This window comes from Etheostoma cragini, chromosome 6 (assembly GCF_013103735.1).
Source record: "Etheostoma cragini isolate CJK2018 chromosome 6, CSU_Ecrag_1.0, whole genome shotgun sequence".
NCBI classification, from domain to species: domain Eukaryota; kingdom Metazoa; phylum Chordata; class Actinopteri; order Perciformes; family Percidae; genus Etheostoma; species Etheostoma cragini.
Genome location: NC_048412.1, coordinates 16,095,376 through 16,110,969, shown reverse-complemented (window position 1 = coordinate 16,110,969; position 15,594 = coordinate 16,095,376). Strand labels below are relative to the sequence as shown.

The following is a 15,594-nucleotide window of genomic DNA, read 5'->3' as shown; positions in this document are numbered from 1 at the left end:
GAGTTTAGTACGAGCTAATCCTAACAAATCTTTAAATGGTGACTAAGAGCACCATTGTCAGTTTAGGCATATGTTATATCCTCATTAAAAGCCTATTAAAAGACAGTGAAAGTCATAGTAACAATCATCATTTTATAACTTTGTAAATATTAGGCTGCTGAGACATTAACCTCATGTACAGTGCTTCCTAGTTTTTTACTGAAGTGAACGGGACAGCTTGGACAACAAACTGAACTCATGTAGTCAAGTGCTTTTGAACAATGATGCAACTGATTAGCTTAGAGAAAAAAAGTGAAAAAACGACATAGTCAGTGACTGTGAAACTGAAATGAACTGAACAAAGGGATTTGCAATTCCCCCGTTGTAACAGGAGCTTTTAAATGTTGAAGTGGTGACTTCAGGAGAATCCTTTATATCCTAAGCTCTAAGTTTTACAGACACTCTTGTTGATTTTTATTTATTTATTATAATTGACCATATTAAGTGTTATACTATCATATCCTTACTGTAATACTGTACTACAGATAAGCAAAACCGTTGTTACTCATTGGCAAGTTGGTGTGACACTACTTAGGCTACTTCTTAGGATCAAACTCACATTCCCCTGGTGCTTCAACTGGTAGTTGGGTGTAACCACGACAGTGACGTTTGGACTTATTTTTAGCAGGTGGTCAAAAAGAGAACTCTGATAGGCTGCCCATGTTGCCCTGTTCATGTCAGATTTTTAAGGAGGCCATTATTTGCAAATATGCTACAATAATTACTGTGACGTAATTTTTGGCTTACTCTTTGCTGCTTTAAATATACCCGTACTTATCCCATTTGGTGAAATTAATCTAAGTAACTGTCTCATCCAGAATGATTAATATAAGAATGTCAAAGAATATAACATGCTTGCTACATTATCACTTACAAAGTGTCTCTTTCTACTGTATATAACAAGCTGGACCGATTCATTTAAAAGCTTGTGGAATTTGTATAATGCATCATCCGCTTAGACGAGACTGACAGGCACAGAGACAGACAGACCAAAACAAACACACATGCACGCACGCACACACACACGCACGCACGCACGCACACACACACACACATACACAGCCATGACTCAGAAAGGCCTCTTGATGTTCTCATCAACGAGTCACTATCAAGAGACAAATCAGCACACACGCACATGCACATGCACCTAACCACATTTCCTCCAGGGAAGCCGTCGTTCTTTCATCAAAAAGTTAAATATGGTTCTGTAGGTGGGCTGTGCTATTTCATTTTTAAAACATGCCTTGTGAAACCAGGAGGAATACAGAGACAGGATACAGGTAGTTATTGTCTGCTCATTTCTTCATAAATCAGAGTGACAGATAATACAAAAGTGTATTATACCAATATTATTGAGTGAGCAAAGAAAAGTTAAGATGCAATCAGTGTGCCAGTCAAAGGTTTGTGAGCACAGTTGTTTAAGTAAAAAAACAAGTCTCTAACACATAATTTACTGATTTAGTGCTAAAGACTCACATTTAAAATGTAAGTGTCCTGTCCCACCTCCACTTACCACCTTCTTGAACATAAAATGTTTCCTAAATTTCTGCACTCCCACACTTTTGTTATGATTCCTGCAACAACTTCCTTGGCATTCACAAGTCTGCTTCACTAGTTTCAACTAATCTGCAAAACACATTTGATCTGAGCACACAGACAGGGCCATACGTCAGCCAAGGTTATCTCTGAAGGTCTTAACTTTACGTAACATCTATGATGCTGTATCTTATGACTTTTGTGTAGTTTACCTTTAACCTGGCTTCCCTAACACCAAGACGATTGACTTGTTTCAGAACTTATCACTGCCCACATTTTCAACATTTAATGTTCATGTGTAACTTCAACATAGTCAAGTATAGATCATTACTCAAATCCAAAAATTAGCAATAGCTCAAAAATGAAAAGATGCTTCAATGCAGCCAAGATGCCATTAAAGCTATTATGCATCCTTTCTGTCTCCCTCGTGAGGAATTCGAAGTAATAAAAACAAAACTGCCGGCATCCACATGATACAAGCCTTCTGTGACCGCGCACCACCCCCACTCTTCTTCCATGCAGCTGCTGGTAGCCACGGAGGACACAGAGAATTAAAAAATATGACGGACTCTTCAGAAGAGGTAATTATCTTCACTCAATTTTCTGGGTGCAAAAGTCGCCGGACAACACCAGTTTCTGAATAAAGATATGCTGAGAAATACAAAGAGAGTTGTGTGGAGCTGATAGTCTAATTACCTTTGGATCAACGCCTTTGGCAATGGCTTGAATGAAACGGACGTTTATTAATATAAAACAGTTGTACGCTTAGGCCCTCAACTGTGGAACCATCTGCCACCTGACATCAGAAATGCCCCTTCAATTACAATATTCAAAACCAGACTCAAAACCCACCTTTTTACATTGTGTTATGTACAGCACTATGGTCAGTGCGAGCCATGTTTAAATGTGCTATTGTCTTTGGATTAGGGAGGCACCAAACTCATGGTTTGCAGTAGTCGCCGTGGTCTTACCACACGTCCTGCGATGCCCTGCTCCGTCTTGCTATGCCATGAACTACTACAAACTACTATTTCTAGTCACTGTTTCATTATCTTTTAATGTGACTATTGCCACTATTCATTACACCCCCAACCGTCCCAGTCTGACACCGCCTACCAAGAACATGGGTCTGTCCGAGGTTTCTTCCTATAGGGAGTTTTTCCTCGTCACTGTCGCGCTAAATGCTTGCTCTAGAGTTGATGGGTCGTTGTGAATTACAGAGTGTGGTCTAGACCCACTCTATCTGTAAAGTGTCTTGAGATAACTCCTGTTATGAATTGATACTATGAATAAAATTAAATGGAATTTAAAATTATAAAAATAAACTTGATTTACTTGTACTTTAAAAAGGACCACGAGTTAAAGGTAAATACAAACTGCTCATTCAAAAAAGAAGGACCACAGAAAGGCAATGAGTTAAAATACTGTTAAGTTCACAAAGGCCTTTTTCACAAAAACTATTTTGACATAACATTAATGATGCATCAATCCAAGTCAAGTCAAATTGTCCCAGAGGTACAGTACAGATCTCTGAGTGGAGGCAACGCTGAGTACACCTGCATGCTATCAACAAGCTTCACGTATCAAATCACAGCAAGTGTGAAGGTGAACAGTCTCACCTCACACAAGCAATGAACAACTAAAGATTTAAACTACAATGGGGATCAGTTTCTCTGAAATTACAGATGATGACTATGCATTTCTAATTTGACAAGAAACTCCCCTACTTCCATCACAACTACACTTCAAGCGATCGTGTAGGTGTCTGTGATACTAAAATCCCTTTGGTTCATTTCCCACAACTTTTCTATATACTGTACAAGTACTTGCAATCCTTAACGCCTTCTTGCAATCCGGCGTTTTCCTATGTGTCTTTATCTGTAGGGTGTATCACGTTGTATAACAGAACTTACCGTAAGAACAGCTTGTGATTTCAGTGACAACATACCACTGCCACATAAGTGTGGGTCCCACAGAGATGCTATCATTGGCATATCAAACCAGTAGGTGAGGATTACAAATTAGGTTCAAATGGCTGTATAATTGGACTGGAAATGTTATCATTTGTGTATAGATTTGGTTGGGTTTAGTACCTGGATCATGCTTTTTACTGTATTTGATGGTGTCCAGTGCAATTGGATTTGATTATGAACAGGAGCATCCAAACCTGAAGCTATCTATATGTGTTTGATAATAATACAATATGTCATGATATGTTTAATATATCCATCATTACAGTGTAGTTTAGTGATGGGAAACCCTGCAAACCCACGCAGGTGCTTTCACTTCCTAATTAGACCTCTCCTTGGGACTGTGCGGGCGTATCCAGACGGTGCTCGATTGTAATCTCCCTCACTCTCTCTGTTAGCTTTTTATTACTTGCTGAAGTGGGACAAATTACACCTTTACTATTCGTATTGGTACATGGAGTCTGGTGACCTTGTGTAATTCCCCGCACACGTCCTCTAAGCTTCAAACTGAGCGGAGGTCTACTCAGCCATGACAACTAAAAACACCTGTGTGGATGTGCAGGACTAAATCTGACACATTTACTAGTAAGAGCTAAAGTGAACAATGTCAAATCAATAATTCTCTGACCCCCAACATGTACTGTATTTTTGAAATGCCATACCTTCATCCTTTTACACACTTACATTTTTCCCCATCATCCTGAAATGGTACATAGATTATGTACTCCTGATTATTCATTGCATGTTGATCACACCAGTAATGTATTCCCAAAGACTGAGCCTGGATCTGCCATAAATCATCCTATCACATCTCTCTGCTGAGATCTCCTCTAACAACCACTGTCACCACTCAACAACCTAAACTAAACCTAAACTCTTTGCGAAAGTGTTTCACAGATGAAACAGCGTTTGGTTTAAGTATCAAAACCGTTTCATCTTTGTTTGAATTTTTTTTTTTGGCACCTGGCAACCCTGTGAAGAAGCTTTAGAACATTTTTTTGCAGAGGATGAGGCACAATGACCTCGTACGCCACTGACTTAGAGGAATGACTGTAGACTTTGTGTCAGACCGCACCGTTATGTAATATATTGTCTGTGACACACTTGCCAAACTGCTCTCTCCCCAGGTGGGCATTTTTTCGCACACTAGCCCAGTGAGGGTGGTATGTGCTTTTGACCTTCATCTTTCCAGCTCATGAACTCTGAGAAGGGGTTGGCGTTTCTCTTTCAAGTCCTTTTTTTGAAGCACAAACGAAAGAGAGAGACTGAAGCACACTGAGGACTGAGAGGCTGCAGTGTGTTCTGATAGCTCTAAACTGGCGTTAGATCAATAAATACAACCATAGCTACAGTATGTGATGCAATGAACTGACTGGACAGACTGACTAATAGGGTTAGACCGTCTTCACATTGACAGCAGGTGTGGATGAGGTGATGTGCTCTGTGGGTCTGTATTCATCAGCATGTTTGTCTCTGTGAATTTCAAGAAAACGTTATCTGTGGTACATTATTTCAGAAACTAGCTTTTTCATTTAGATTTTAGAAGGAACGATGCAATTATGTCATCTTAATTGCCAATTTCAAGGACTGCAGGACAAAAAAGCATCAGTTATTAAAGTTTGTAAGTGGTGTTATAGTTTGGGAAATGGAATATCTTTTTATCAGCCATTATGTTTTTATCAAATTTATAAAAACTCTTTGTGACCACCTGACAACCTGCCAGCACTTAATGCATTACATTGTTTCCAATACAAACTGTATTGTAAGTTTAAAACGGGACCAATTCTCTTTATATATTGATATATGGGGATATTATGTAGGGAAAGGTTCATTTTAAAGTATTTCCCAAACATACTTTTGCCCAGGGCGTCACCACAAGCACACTCCATGGTAGAGAGAGCGATAGAGGAGACACGTGATTAGGATGAGGAATGAATTCCCAATCATAGACATTCCTGTAAAGGTAAGAATAGAAGTTAGAGGTGTGCTTCCAGATACATCTTATGGCCAACATTCGTGGATAGAATTTGTTCATTTGTCATGGAGATGGTTCAGTCATCATGTGACTTGTTCTTTACGGTACAATTATTTTTTTTGCCAAATTACTTTTATTTGTATGTAAAGCTCTTCTGCCTCTAAATATGTTACACAGATGATGTTTGATTCAGATTGACTGAAGGTGAAACAGGTGAGACCTGTTACATTTATTCAGCAGGCGTCGAATAATTCTGTCACCTCGACAGCTTTAAACACCCTCCTGCTCTGTGTGTGTGTGTGTGTGTGTGTGTGTGTGTGTGTGTGTGTGTGTGTGTGTGTGTGTGTGTGTGTCTAGCTAAGGAGGAAATTCAGGGAGACAGTTGCCACCACCATTTCAGCACCCAACAGTAAAGTATTGATCTCGTTTCAGCAGCTCTCTCTTTTTCCATTTCTCTCTGATAACTCTTCCTGTCCTCCTTCCCTCTATTCAAGCTATTTTGCTTTTCCACAATTTACTGCCACTATATTTAATTAAATGTTATTTTCTGTTTCCATTTAATGCCTTCCCTAATCGTCATAAAACTCAATTTAATGCCCTTCCCTTTCTTTCTCTGCTCTCTCTTCCCTTTTTCTCTCTCTTACTTTCTCAAATTCTCCCTCATTCCATCCTTATTCTCCTCATGTTGTTTTTCCACCCCTTGCATCCCTCTCTTCCTGACTCCTACAGATGTTAACCTTGTAGCGCAGTTTCCTCAGGTTGGAGAGACACACACAGAGAGAAGAAACAATGCAGAGCTCAATACCTCCCCCCTAAGGTGATGATGTGAACTTTTCTCTCGCAGCTCATCGCTAATAAAATCAAACCTTGATGATTCATGGATTTTTACAGCAGCTCTGTAGAGGGCTGTAAATCATTTTAAGATATTGTCCTCATAACCCTTGGCACAGAATCGTGGTTCCTATGCAGACAGAGATGTATGATATCGGGATGCTGCTCTCAAGAGTCTCCTGAAGACTTTGTTCACCTGCCGACTTCGAATAAAACTTAAACACCTTTTTATTCAAGCTATTATTTTCAATTCAGCTAAAATACAATGTTGCAATAGTTCTAGGACAGACAGATAGATTACAGCACTGCTTCGAATTCCATATCAAGAAAAAAGACCTCACAACATTGTAAGAGAGAGAGGAAGAAAGTGTGTGTTGTCAGTCTCATTGCAGTTTCTGCTCCTTCACAGTCAGCCTGCGACAGTTAAAACGCTGAAACTGGCATTTCCCTGGAGCAACACACACGTGCAAAGACACACATACAGGTAGTCGCACACAAAGTTTGTCGTTGTTCATACCAAATTTTGGGAAGAAGCTCTTTCTGTAATGAATAAGTGGATCCGTTTTAATTTAACAATCCTCATTATTCTGAACACCCACATGGGCGAGAAGTGTGATGCTGCTGTTTATGAATTAACTTCCTGCATCTCCCAGGACCAATTTAAATGATTGAGGTCTTATAGAGTGTTTAATGCTGAAACAAAGTTTTTTGTTGTTACCAGCAAATTTCTATATGTCCTCAGAATTTATCAGTTTATATTTTACTGTTACAAGAGTTATGTAAATCCCAGCTGGTTCATATTAAATGGGACACTTAAGTGAATGAAAGTTAGGAAGAAATTAAATTCCCGCAGATTTGAAGCAGTTAACAATAACATCACTCCATTTAACTAACCCTTCATAAAGATACAACAAATAATCCCTGCTATGCCCTTGGTAGAACACGCACACACACACACGCACACACACAAACACATGCACGCACACACACACACACACACACACACACGCACACACGCATACACGCACACACTTTTTCATGCAAACACCTCTTCTGGCAGCAGATCAAGAGAAGAAAGCTTGCATGTGTATGTGTGTTTTCCTGTATTGTGTGAATTGTGTCTGTGCTTGTGTAGTAGCTAAAACAAAAATGGCTTCTTGGACAAATCCAGTCTAAATAATCTTCCTATCCTGGCCGTCCAGATACCGACACTGTGTCCCATGTGGCTTCATTACTGTTGCTGCTAATTAAGCAGCTCCAAATAAACACCATCATATGCCTTCATTAACACAAACAGCAGCATCAACACATGCTTAAACTGGATGTATTGGTTGTTGCTGACATGGATAAGTATGGAAATACATTATATGTTGTTGATAGTGTAGAAAATTAACAGTATATGTAATAGGATGTATTTACTATTGCTTGTGAAGTTTATATTTCCAACTGTTTACGTTTACCCTACCATTTCTGCATCTTACCACTTAGTAATGTACGGCCAGAAGCCTAATAAAGATGCCGGACATACATTTACAATGACGTGAATTTGTAGAATATGAATCAGTTAATCGTAAATAAAAAACATTTTAAAGTATATACTTTACATTTGGTGTAACAGTATTTTAAAATACTAGTCATAATTGTGAAACAAGTAACAGTGATGGACTTTTTTGAATGATAAATTCCAGCTTGTCTGGAAAACATGGCTATTATCAGTGAATATCTATACCGAGAATTATCGTTGACTCAAAAGTAAAGTTGAAACCAAAAGCCAATTAATCGATTAGTCATAAGCCAATTAAATCGATTAGTCATTTAGGTCATTATTCAGGCAACAAGACAAAGAGTCTACAACCATACTAGCTCTTTGAGGATGTACTTTTAGCACAGCAGTGCTTTGAGCATGACAGCATGCTAACAGACTCATCCTGACAATACTGATGTGTAGCAGGTATGTTTACCATGCTCATTATCTTTGCTTAGACTTCGCTAACATGCTAAACACAAGGTACAGCTGAGGTTGATGTCTTACATTTTGCAGGTATTTGGTTATAAACCAAGGAATGATGATGGTTCCAGATGAAAAGTCAGGGGCTCATCATGATTATTGAAATTTATGGAGGGACATTAATGACATACCTTATTCTCATATGTCATTCAAAACCACTTGAATGTAGTCCATTTGGACCAAAGTAGTGACCAAGTGGCTGGTGTAGCTATCCCAACAGCCACACTGCAGCCCTACCAAATTTCACAGGGGTTTCATACGCAACTACAAGGGACAAATGAGACACATCTACGGTAACACACTCAATGTCCACATGTCCACACTTGTACTGTATAAGCACTGACATCACAACTACTTAAAGTGTGCCAACATTAGTGACTCATACTGAAGGATAAAGCTGTTTACCGACAGTATATATCAACCACATGACCATTATCTCACTGTATGGACAATATAGGATAGTCACAATATAGCCAACTTCATGAATGCATCACTGGATGGCAATGTGATTTATTAGCACCCAGCAAGAGGGTAGACAACAACTGAAGATCTAGTTTATATAATTAATTTGAGTCTGCAGTGAAAAAAGAATGTAATTACAAAAGAGCTGAGCGTAGAGAAATCATTGAATTGAGGTGAATTACATCAGAATTGTTAGAGCAAAATGCTTTGAAGTCCTTTAAGGACAAGACACACACTTTTTAACTGTGTCAGGCTAAATAGTAACACTTGTGTCAGCGCATATACATACTGTACTGTATGATGTTCATTCATTGTTTGTCTGCACAGCAGTGTGTGTGTATGTGTGTGTGTGTGTGTGTGTGTGTGTCTGTGAGATAATGAGCAGAAAATACAACATATTTGTATGCTGAAATCTCAGCACTTCAGTGTATTCCTCCATTTCAGCTCATAGTGCAGATAGAGAATTCTTTTATGATGCTGTTAAAAGCTAAAACACGATGTAAACAACACCAGATTGCATTTGTGCGTTTTCTTTCATCATTAACAGAATTGATCCCTGATTTGCATATAAAGACATTTGGCTACAAAATGCTTGGAATGTGCAAATGTTGGAGACATTTGTTTGAGGACTGCAGTGTTGCATTTTTTCGTCGTTTTGCTTCTACAAAGTGTGAGGTTGATAATGTCAAGGCAGCTGCAGAGTCAGAGAAAAGCTGTGATAAAATGCTTCATAACCCTGTGACTAAAGGACACCTCGCCTTTCTTCTCATAACACTTCAAATCTCCATCTTTCCCCACCTTTCCCATTTCCAACAGTTTACCCTTGAGCACCCTTTAAGGTAAAAAAACAAACAGTTGTAATAGTATCCTATTTTAAAGTCAGAGACCGGAGTGTGTTGCAGATAAAGGGGGACAGATTGTGTGTACCTCTAAAAAGGTTGAAGTGAAAGCGTTGCTGCCTCAAATTGTGAGCTATTTGTTTTTAATTGAGGAGGAAACTGCTTTTAGGAAATATAATAATCTGAGTTTAGATAACAGGTGTCACAAACTAACAAATTAGCATGTTGTGCTGAATCTTGAGCTTGATTTTTCAGTGACAATTAAATGGAGTTGACAAGTTGATTGGAGTGTTGTTTGTTCTCTCAAAGAGTTGATTTCTCACTCTGCGGCAATTGTTCAGAACTGCTTCAAAGTCTGAAATGAACTCTAAAGGGTATATACATTCATAGTTACCCTATAATCACAATGAACACTGTTTATATTTAGGTTTTATTTGTTTAAATGTCACTACATTTATTATTAGGCTGAAGTTCAGTTGTTAGATTTGAGCTAAATATGCACATGGTTACATTGACTTAAGTTGGTATTCTCCCCAATCTTTCTAAAACTTCAGGAAACCTCACAAGCATATCTTTACATTGTGAATTTCCACACACTTGTCACATTGTGGAAAAACTAAAACATTTCTAACTTTCTTTAGTATGAAGTAACAAGTGCAAAAGCGATCATCTCCAACGATCAGCATAGGACAATATTCCCGGGTTGTGTGTGTGTGTGTGTGTGTGTGTGTGTGTGTGTGTGTGTGTGTGTGTGTGTGTGTGTGTGAGAGAGGAATATAGTAATAAGTTGGACAAATGTTACCTGAGGAGATATTAGCAACCAATATTTCTTTTTTTACAAAGTGCTTTACAATTTTATATATGCTTTTTTTTCCACGTTGAAGTATATATTAGAGGTTAATAGTTAAAAGCAGCGAATATTTTAAAGCCAGGAACCTATTCTCAATTCCTCCCTTTGTTCTTGACTTTTTACTCCAAAACACATCCTCACTAAGCCTTCAAATGCATGCAGATTTGAAGGATGACATTCTCCAAACTCAACCTATTTCACAGTACAAAAAACACTGCGTCTCCATTATGTCCCCATACGTTTCATTTTACATCACGCTCATATAGCGAGTGGCAAATGACATTTCCCCGGGCCAACTGTTAAACATGGTCTTCTGCACAAGCGCACGCGCGCACGCACACACACACACACACACACACACACACACACACTGCATGCGTATGAAAAAACACTGTCTTGTCTCTCTCAGCTCTCTGTCTAACTCCCACTTGTGCCCTTAAATATTCTGAGGCAAGCCACACTATTTGAGGTGCCTGCTGCTTGCATGTGTCCGATAAATATCACAACAGTGTTAAACTGCTCTGATTGTAACCTTCAACGTGATATAATTATCTTTGAGTTTAATGAAAAAACAACACATAATGACAGGAGGTGAAGAGTGAGGAGTTTAGCGCAAACATGACATCTGACGGGTTGTGATTCATACTCAAACTGACAACTTTGTCAGAATGAAGCATGTGTTTACAGCCAATGAGACACGGGTATTAAAAGGTGCTCTAAGCAATGTCACTGTTTTTTTTTTTTTTACAGCCAACATCTCCTCACTATCCGCTAGCTGCCTGCCTCCTGAACACACTGTAAAAATCATGGTCTCTGTAGACAGCCTAGGATCTACAAACGCCAACAAAAACAAATTGTGCTAACCTGCACCACCAAACATAACAGCCTTCCAGCGTTCCAGCCAATAACCACCAAGAAGGATTTAGGGGTGGGGATTCTGGGGTTAGTGCGCAGAAGCACGGAAGGGAGGGAGAGTGGACAGGATGAGGAAAGCAAGTCTTGTTTTGTTCGAAAATACTTCGAACATCAACAAGAAGGGCCGTCACCAAACATTACTTAGAGCACCTTTAAAATCACATTGTACCATGAATGACAGCGATGTTTAACATCACATAAAATATGGAGGTGTTTATTTTAATACAATTCATAGAGACAAATTATGACCTTGATGACAGGCAAACCTTTTGCTTGACTTGAGAGTTGTTCTCCTAAAGTGCTGTTACAGGTTCAATAAACACCTAACTGCTGAAGCTGACTAGAGAGCAGAGGGTTTATTGCCTGGCTGTGAGGGTGTGATGCAAATGATGAAGTTGCACTGAATAATCTGTATGGACAAAACACAAATCCGCTGCTCAGGCCCAACAACATTAAATAAAAAATACCATACCTCTTAAAAAGAGGCAAATGCAGCATTTTCAATCATTTATATACTGGTAAAATCAGATATGTGATTAATAACATATTTTCAACAGTAAACCAAAAAACCTCAGATGATTTCTGGGATAAAAAGGGAATTACACTTAAACACTACAAGGCACTATTAATCAAGACTGAGATCTATTGAATTACCAATACTCCAACTAAAACTCCCCAGAGTCAGAGCCACAGCACTCTCGTAGATGTAACATCATTCTCATGTCCCTACAATAATCATGTATAAAAATAAGTGCAGGATCATAAGCTCAGGAGAAATAATCTCTTTTTTAACCATAATAGAAGGAGTGCAGTGTGATTCAGCAAGAAAGGGAACCTGCAGGGATCTTTAAAGCATATGATTTCAGATATACAAGAACATAGAAAGTTACTCTGTGATTCTCACTATTTTCGGAAGGTTATGCCACTATTAGAAAGCTAAGAGAAGTAAAGGACCTGTAGTTATTTTCCCGCAGGGATAGATATGCTAAGAGTCCAGTAATCCAGCATTCTGCGTGGGCCAGAACACTAAAATGGACCATGATCTGGATGGGATAGCTCTGCTAGGAGCTTGGTGGTGTTTTCAGTTTGATACATGCAGCTAAATGCAGCAGATCTATTCCAAGAGGATGTTTGGTATTAATTAATCCCTTCAGCAACTATTTCCCCACTCTCTTCCCAGTTCCAGCCATCTAGCAGGAAGGCCATCACTTTCTCTCTCCCTCCCACCCTTTCCCTCGCTCAGACACGTGGAGATGGATGGACAGCGTGTGCAGGAGTCCTTGGCTGAACTGCAGAAGTGCTGACGTGGCACCAAGCCCTCTAACAGCATGATGACGCCTCTATCTGTCTCTCCATGGTGCACTCTCCCATTCTCATACGCATATAGACACTCACAGGTGCATTAACAGATAGGTACTTCACTTACTAATGTGAGGCTGAAAACACATACAAGTGCACTCTCTCACGCATTATATTTGCATATAGATTCCTGTGCTCACATATGCACATGAACAGGGTGCATGCACCAACACACCTCTCTATCACTGTCGGTCCAGTGACACCTTTATCACTCCATCCAGTCTCCTATATAATCAGCATCAGTCTCTATTGTCACACTCCTAACATCAACATCACAAACACACATATACACATAGGCTGTCACACAGACGCACCCACACACCAACACACTCAGGTCAGCTGAGTGATGTTGGTGTGTATTTCTCTTCTGCTTGTGTTAACGTGAGTCATCTATCCTTCCACAGCTTCATTACAAGCTGCAAGGGCAAACACTATCTCTCGCTACCTCTGCCTCTCCAGATGGAGGGAGAGAGACTGAGATATTCAGTAGATAGTGCAATCTCTCTCTCTCTCTTTCTAACCCCTCATCTTGCTCTTTCTCTCTTGTTCCTTCGTCTCTATATTTATCTTCTGTCTCTCCCATCTATTGCCTTATGTCTTATGTTTTCAATCACACAGTCTTTTCTTTCTTCCTCTCTAACCTAGCCTTAAGCAAGTGCCAGCACGGTTAAGCAGCTTGTGATGTAAACATTTTAACCCACTGAAAGATGCAACAGAGTAGATAAATGCACAGACAGATGTGACAAAAGTATGTGGACACCCCCATCAAGATAACTTTGTTTGGGGCATTTTTTTATGGTTTGGGGAACGCACCTTAGTGTCAATTAAGGGGATTCTTAATGCAACAGCAGGTTCCCACTTTCCAACAGGAAAAAAGAAAGAAAAAAGAAATGATTTTCTCACTTTCATGATGAAGAATAAGAACCCCCAGTAAGTTGTTAATGTACATTCCTCACATTAGTGCCTGTGTTTTTGGAATAAGATGTCTAAAATGGCCCATATGGGTGTAATGATCACCGCTAGACAGTCAGCTAAATGTAGAAGAAAAAAAATCAAATAATAAAAAAGTAAATGTAAAGATCATGTTTTTATAGCGGGTTTCATGAAGAAAGACAAAAGATATGTATTGTTCTCTTACCTACCTCTCGCAGCTCAGACAGAGAGCTTGTAGAAAGCTTCAGTTTTTTGAGGCCTGTACAGAAGGCATGAAAAATGCATAGGTAAAACCTCTTATTCTCTAAATTTTAAATGGCTAGCTGTTCTCAAAAATAACCATCTGTAGAGCATTAGCAGACTCGCACGCAACAGAGTGGCTTCTACAGCCCACTATACATAGTCCAACTTTTAATCATATTTCCAACTTTCTGAATTTGCCAGTGTCCAGAACCATCTCAAATTTAGGAAGTCACTTAAATTACCTATATATCCCTTATACACTAATGTACTCATGAATGCATTTCTAATAAGAATATGTTTTGACCTATCACAAGGGAAGGCCGAGACACAAATAATGTTTTCACAAAACACAGGCTTTAGGTTTTTCATCTGGGACCCTCAAATAAGACCCAACACAATGGCATGACTCACCAAAAGGTTGGAGCAAGATTCAAGTCTTGGACTCCCTCTACTGGCTCGTAGCAAATGCTGATAGAAAAAGGCGTGGAAATTGTCGCACTGTCGTGGCCCAGACGTCTCTTCAATGTAATCATGCTGCTCAGCATCCCTGAGGAAGATTATAATGAGTTGTAAGAAAAGACGCCAGCCAAAGGCTGAAACCCTGGAGGAACTATGCTGCTTTTATCCCTTTAAAATCAAACAACAGACCAGCTTTTAATCACATTGTACAGTCCCCTTTAACAAAAGACAAAAAAAAAGCAGGACGAAAACGGGTCGGGCTTAATGTATTTTAATGGTTTGGGGGACAACACTGTAGTTCGGCAAAGACTTTAAGAGTTAAAACAATTAGTCATACGTTTTCTATTGATCCCTCCCGAAGGTCGCTTATCCCAACAGCTGCAGATAGGCTCATTACTCTAACAGACATCCTTATAGACAGTAAGGACTGATAAAGCCGGATCAATGCCACTGATCAGTTCACACCACAGTATTGATAAGCACACAGAACTAGAATAGACAGAAAGGGCATTTTAATTAAACAAGTAAGAGTAACTTACAGGGTGTAATATAAGTACCCTGTTTGCCACAGTCTCAGAGAAGATAAAACCCATTTCAATATAGTAATTTGGCCTTACAGTCAAACGAGATCTGCAAGACTAACAGCCCATATTAGGCATACTAGTAGACAGGTGAAGCTGTAGTGTTTATTAGACACCACAAAACTATGTGCCAGTAACAAAAAAAAAAAAAATTTGGCGACCTTTACAATATTTGGAGGGTGAAACCACAGGAAAAGCCATGTTGTTTCCTAAATCATAAGAGATTTACTTATTACTGTAGCCATTGTGTGTGAGGTCATACTGAGCTTGCCAGGCTCAGCTCTACATCATCAGACTTAGCTCAAATGTCATCTGCCTAAACTGCAATAAGCTCAACATCCATCAAGCTCATGCATATGTGGCTGAGCCACTTCACCCATTTGTCAGCTCGCCCACTTAGGTCTAATATGCTAAATTTACTGGCTGTCCCGCGCAGCCAGCCTAAGACCCGAGGTGATCGATCTTTTGAGTCTTAGCACCTAAACAAAGGAATGCTCTGCCTCCAACCTTACTGTCTGTTGTTTCTGTGGATCTGTATTTTAAAAATCAGATAAAGACCAAAGCTACTTGTTTAGACGGGCATGTGGCGTTATT

At 39.4% G+C, this 15,594-nt stretch overlaps 1 long non-coding RNA gene across 2 annotated transcripts in view; it reads right to left on the bottom strand.

Annotated features, from left to right (window-relative positions):
- Positions 1 to 15,594, bottom strand: part of LOC117945796 — a 37,647-nt gene that overhangs the window by 20,930 nt on the left and 1,123 nt on the right. For both annotated transcript variants that reach the window (XR_004656900.1, XR_004656899.1), the window contains exons 2-3: positions 14,372 to 14,507; positions 13,923 to 13,976 (exon numbers count right to left, since the gene is read on the bottom strand). This is a non-coding gene — a long non-coding RNA (uncharacterized LOC117945796). The remainder of the gene's footprint in view (positions 1 to 13,922; positions 13,977 to 14,371; positions 14,508 to 15,594) is intronic.